The 6,571-nt window shown below is 36.3% G+C and overlaps 1 protein-coding gene across 1 annotated transcript in view; it reads right to left on the bottom strand.

Annotated features, from left to right (window-relative positions):
* LOC138953877 (uncharacterized) overlaps positions 1-6,571 on the bottom strand; it is a gene marked incomplete in the record, with an annotated part of 11,508 nt that overhangs the window by 3,572 nt on the left and 1,365 nt on the right. Inside the window, 1 exon segment of the mRNA XM_070325838.1 lies at positions 5,836-5,960.

Raw genomic sequence — 6,571 nt, 5'->3', positions numbered from 1 at the left:
GAGAGAGAGAGAGAGAGAGAGAGCTTAAATCCCCTCTGTATTTGTAAAAAAAAAAACCCACGTCAAAACAGTTTTCACTGTTCACTGGGTGCGTTTGTTATTGGTATTCGCTCGAATGTCATCAACCTAAAACAGTGCCCGAGGCGTTAACTGGCAGTGTGTAACTGATTGACTGTCTGGCTGCAGGAAGGAACAGCGTGTCATCAAAAGTTGTCCCCCGCCTCAGGTCCTTCACACTAGACGAAAGATTAAATCAGTAAAACACTGCAGAAGAATGACTGGCAATTTGTTAAACACACCCACCCCCACAATGACACACGGAAACAGACACAGACACAGACACAGACACAGACACAGACACAGACACAGACACAGACACAGACACAGACACACACACACACACACACACACAGAGGATAGGGTAAGAGTGCAGCCGATATGAGTCAACTGGTTCACTTCGAGCATGCAAACGTACAGCGTAGCTGGTACTCGTATTTCGTCTTGACATCAAGAGTACGCATGTCACACACGATCAAGGCCATCCAGCAACACAGATCAATCAACTCCCCACCTCCTTCTTCCATCAGCACGCAGGTACACACTGACCCACAGCTCTCTCTCTCTCTCTCTCTCTCTCTCTCTCTCTCTCTCTCTCTCTCTCTCTCTCTCTCTCTGGCAGGCACAATTACAGCATATTTGCAAGAAAGTAGCCAAGAACGTTTTCCTCCTATCCAAGTTAAAGCAATTTACGGACAGAAGGACTCTGGAAATGTTCCACCATGCTCATGTAATGCCTCACATTAATTATGTTTCGACGCTCTGGGATGGCAGCAGTGATGTCCACTTGAAAAAGTTAGACTCTCTCTATCGTCGCTCGGCTAAACTCATCGTAAAGGATAATGCCTCAACAGATATGAAATTAAAAATGCTTAACTTTCTTCCACTGGAAAAGCATCTCAAATTAAACAAAGCCATTCTCATGCATAAATTGTATTACGGTAAAGTGCCGATTTATAATAATAATTAAGTAGAAGTGCAGTGCCTGGCACTGCATACCCCAAGCGAGGGAGCCATCATTGAGAGAGAGAGAGAGAGAGAGAGAGAGAGAGAGAGAGAGAGAGAGAGAGAGAGAGAGAGAGAGAGAGAGGTTCCACACCTAGAAATCTTGTCAGTTGTTGTGGTTGTTGTTGTGGCTGTTGTGTTTGTTGTTGTTGTTGTTTTTATGACAATACTGTCCTTCTATGTGTGTAATGTTCTTGTTGTTGTTTTGTTGTTATTGTTTCATACTTGTTTACTCTATCTCTTTGTCTCTCTCTCTCTCTCTCTCTCTTTCTCTGTCTCTCTCCTTGTCTCTCTCTCTCTCTCTCTCTCTCTCTCTCTCTCTCTCTCTCTCTCTCTCTCTCTCTCTCTGTTTATAATGATATCTTTCCTCGGAAAATGCAGTGCTTTGGATGGTAAATGCATATATGTTTGGCAGAGAGAGAGAGAGAGAGAGAGAGAGAGAGAGAGAGAGAGAGAGAGAGAGAGAGAGAGAGAGAGAGAGAGAGAGAGAGAGAGAGAGAGAGAGAGAGAGAGAGAGAGAGAATTGAATTGAATTGAATTGAAATTTATTTTACGAGGGTGACAGAATAAGCAATGCATACATGCTTCTTTTCATCCGGCCCTCGCCCATTGAGGGGTAACAAACAAGAAGAAATAAAAGATAAGTTTAACAATAGTACAAATGACATATTTACCATAATTAACATGTCAAGCAACCAATAAGACATTTTAAGATGCATTAGGATTCTTTAGCAATGCTTGAAAATTATATATATAACAGGGAAATATGTGTTTGTATAAAATAAAATAAAAATCCTTCATGAATTATATATAATCATGTTTTTCAATATAATCAGAGAGTACAGTTATATTTTGCCAGCTGCTTGATAATAGTTTTTATAAGTTTTGTAAAAGAAACAGCATGTAATATTCCTTGAATGATGTTTCATGAATTCGTAATTTAATTATATTTGGAATGGCGTTCCACATAATTGCTCCAGAATATGATAGACTCGACTTGTATAGGTCAATTCTTGGAGTTGGTGTAATTAATTTGTTACATTTTCTATAATGATTTATTTTGAAATTTGAGGCAATGAGTGTAGGGGCATTCCCTGACATAATTCTATGCATCATCACACCTTTGTTATATGCAAATCTATCTCTGATAGGAAGAATTTGCAATCGTTTATAATCAGTCATGGAAAGAGATGTATTTTTTAAAATAATTAATTTAACAGCTCTTCTATGTAAACTGCCCAAGTGTTTCAAAGTATTTGCACTTGCAGAGTCCCACACTGTGGACGCATAGTCAATAGCTGACTGAATATGTGCCTGAAAAAACAGTTTTCTTGTGCGAAGGTCTAGAAAGTGTTTGATTTTTGATAACTGAAATATTTTTTTGGATGTGTTTTTACAAAGTGTATCTACATGTTTTGACCAAGACAGGTTATTGTCAATAGTTATTCCCAAGACTTTATGGCTATCAACTTCGGTAACATCTTGATTTCGTATTAGCAATGTCGGAAATTTAGATGTTAGATTTTGTCTTTTTTGCCTCGTGGTAAGTAGCATGCATTTAGTTTTATTTGGATTCAGTGACATATGGTTTAGTTCTGACCATTCAAGTAATCGTTCAATGTTTTCTTGGAGGATATTTGCTAGTTTATTAAGATCTTGGTGACTAGAATGAATTGTAGTATCATCTGCAAATAGTTCACACATGCATTTTACAAATAGAGGTAGGTCGTTTATATATATAGAAAATAGTAATGGACCAAGAATAGAACCTTGTGGTACTCCAAATCTTACTGTTTGCTTACAAGAGTATGATTGTTTCAGATAAGTACTTTGCTGTCTGTCTGACAGGAAAGATGTTAAAATGTTTATGGAATCTGTTGCAATTCCATAAATCTCAAGCTTTTTGATAAGGAGTTTATGGTCAATTAGGTCAAAAGCTTTAGCAAAGTCAACAAATAGAGCAGCACAGAACTGATTATTATTAATGTTTGTCAGCCATTGGTCTACTAAACTAATAAGCGCTGTTTGACATGAGTGTTTTTGCCTAAAACCTGATTGATTATCATGGATCAATTTATTGTTCTCAAAGTGAGAAAGGATGTGTTTATTGATATGTTTTTCAAGAGGCTTTGAAAGGATTGATAGAATTGATATTGGTCTATAATTTGAAGGATTTGTAGTATCTCCTGATTTAAAGAGAGGAATCACTTTAGCCTGTTTGAATTGTTTAGGAAAATAGCTTTTGTCAATACAAAGGTTATAGATAAATGTCAATGTATCTGTGATAACTGGAGCTGCCATTTTTATAATTTTTGCATCCAGACCATCTATGTCACGTGTTCCGGTTTGTTTTAGATGCTGAAGATGAGAGTAAACATCCAGTATAGTCATTGGTGGCAGTGTATGCTGAAAATGTATCTGTTTTGAATTGCAGTATTCCTTTAAATGTTCTAAATTATTTGACTGTGTCCGATCACAAGAAATTACTTTATCAGCAATTTTTGAGAAATGGTCATTGAGTGTATCTGCAGAAATGTCAATTATTTGTGAAGATTTTGTTGACGTTTCTTTGTTTGTGAGTTGGTTAATTGCTTTCCAAATAGATTTTGAATCTTGTTTAGATGTAATGAGATGTTGAAAATAATGTTGTTTACTTTTTCGTTTCAAGGAATTTACTTTATTTCTTTGTTGTGTGTACTCTTCGTGGGTACCATGTTGTTTTAAGAAGTCACGGTAATTTGCAGCATTTTCTATGTCTTGGTCGATCCATTTGGGTTTTTCTGTCTGCTTTACTCGATGTGTTTTCAGTGGTGCATGTTTATTGTAAATGATAATGAAAATAGATGTCCAAAACTCTAAAGCTTCGTCAGGATTTGTAAAATTGTAAGTATTTGAAAGTGGGCTATTTTTGAGATCAGAAAGAAATGCACTTTCACTGAAATGAGAGAATGAACGATATGTAATAGTTTTGTGACCAACCCTTGGAATTTTAACCCCTTTACGAGACCAAGTGATACAAATGGGAAAGTGGTCACTGACAGAAAAAAAGGGTACACATGTTTCTTTGATATGACGTTTTTCAGAAACATAAATATGATCAATGAGTGTTTTAGAATTGGGAGTAACTCTTGTTGGATTTTGGATCATTTGATGTATATTTAATAGATTAATAGTGTCCAACCAAGTTTTATTTTGTTTCAGAAGATCAATATTAAAATCTCCTAGAAGAATTATTTCTTTTGATTCATTTGAAACTGTATCCATCATATCCATGAATTCATCATACCAGTGAACCTTTTCTGCTGGATTTCGGTAGCAAAAACCAACAATGATTGGTGCTGATCTTTTTAATCCTATTTCTAACCAAATGCATTCAACACCAGGTGTTTCAAGATGTTGAAGACGCTTGTAAATTATTGATTCGTTAATATAAACTAACAAGCCAGTTTCTAAGTGTTTTGTAGAATCTCTTCGTAATGTATTATAACCTGAAATGGAAATATCTGAATCAGGTATCATGTTAGATAGTCGAGATTCCGTAAAGCCAAAAATATGAAAGTTGTTACCGTTGTTTGAAAGTAAAGATAATATGTCTGTTATTTTGTTATATGCATGGTTAATGTTTAAATGGCCGATATGGAGTCCTTCTTTGAGAAGCCAATGATTTTGACAATTATTATTTGAAGATGCCATAAGATTAGTTTAGAAACCTAACAAAAATGTACGATGACGGAATATGGAGGAAGCTGAAATGTGTACAAATGAAATATAAACAATTATAGTTCATAAACACAATTCTAGATACAATATAACAGATTAATTAATGTTGTAGTATAAACAACAATGTCACAATATGCAATAGCTTTGAGTTGGTGATGAAGTCCTTTTTCTTCTCTCAAAGAATTGCAATCACTGAATTTTAGTTAAGTTAACAATGTCACAATATCACAATATGCAATTGCTTTGGGTTGATGAGGAAGTCCTTTTTCTTCTCTCAAAGAATTGCAATCACTGAATTTTAGTTAAGTTAACAATGTCACAATATGCAATAGCTTTGAGTTGATGATGAAGTCCTTTTTCTTCTCTCAAAGAATTGCAATTACTGAATTTTAGATTAGTTAACAATGTCACAATATGAAATAGCTTTAAGTGGTGATGAAGTCCTTTTTCTTCTCTCAAAGAATTTCAATCACTGAATTATAGTTAAGTTATATGTCAATAATACAAAAATCCGTTAGAAGATTGGCCGTGAGCAACAAATATTCAAACTAGAGTTTCAAACACATGTTGACCTTGTTGCATGCTGATGTAGGGATAGTACATAGGTTTTTGCCCAAGAAAAGATGTGTCAATATATGGGTTGTACCGCATGTATGGAGGATTGCGGTACATTGAAGGAATATGTCTCATAGTATGTTCGTTTTCTTTGAACCAGTGATAAGGTGGCGATGGGTGAGATGGTGATGGTGGAAGTTGTTGTGATGAAAATGTGTTTTGAAAGGAAGATTGCAAAAACAATCAGAGAGAAAGAGAGAGAGAGAGAGAGAGAGAGAGAGAGAGAGAGAGAGAGAGAGAGAGAGAGAGAGAGAGAGAGAGAGAGAGAGAGAGAGAGAGAGAGACAGAGAGAGAGAGAGAGAAAGAGAGAGAGAGAGAGAGAGAGAGAGAGAGAGAGAGAGGGAGAGAGAGAGAGAGATTTGCAGACTGTAAATCACATTTTTAGGGAGACACTTACCGATTCTTTCTTCCGCAACTCTGACATGCCCCCTTGGCCAGCAGCAGAGACACGATGCCGTATTGGATGAGACGTTGCTTGGGACTTTTGTTGTCGTCTTTATCGAACTGCCTTGGTAGTGTCTGTGCTCAGTGGTGTGTGTCCATCTTCAGAAGATGTCTTACAGCTAGGTAACAAAACCAAGCAGATGGTACAATGTATCAACACCCTGCATTGAATATTAGGATAGCCTCAAGGAAAAGCGCTCTTATGTAGAGGCGCTACTTTCATTGCTTATTCCCCGAGAGTATGGATGTCGTGTACTATTCAAATAAATAAAAAAAAATTTGAAGAAAAATACCAAAACAAAAACAGACAAGTCGCGTATGGCGAAATTACTACATTAATTTTAGTCAAGCTGTCGAACTCATAGAATGAAACTGAACGCACTGTAGTTTTTCACCAAGACAGTACAGTTTCGTCAATCCCCGCGAGAAGGAAATCGCTCACCTTCCACGTGCAAAACGCAGTGAAATTACACGCCAGAATAGCGCGGTAGCGTATTGTGCTGAGCAGGAAAGCGCGCTTTTCTATATTCTTGTTAACTTACGGAGCTTGTTTTGAATACAACCTATCATATCTATATGTTTTTGGAATCAGGAAATGATAAAGAATAAGATGAGATCATTTTTGGATCGATTTCTTAAATTTTAATCGTAAGACTAATTAATCTATTTTCGTTAATTGTGATCACATTTTAAGAGTAAACATGACATATGTATATATTTTTAGATTCAG

The sequence above is a fragment of the Littorina saxatilis genome, linkage group LG17 (genome assembly GCF_037325665.1).
Source record: "Littorina saxatilis isolate snail1 linkage group LG17, US_GU_Lsax_2.0, whole genome shotgun sequence".
Lineage (NCBI taxonomy): Eukaryota > Metazoa > Mollusca > Gastropoda > Littorinimorpha > Littorinidae > Littorina > Littorina saxatilis.
The sequence above is the reverse complement of the archived record's forward strand: the minus strand, read 5'-3'. Positions and strand labels throughout refer to the sequence as shown.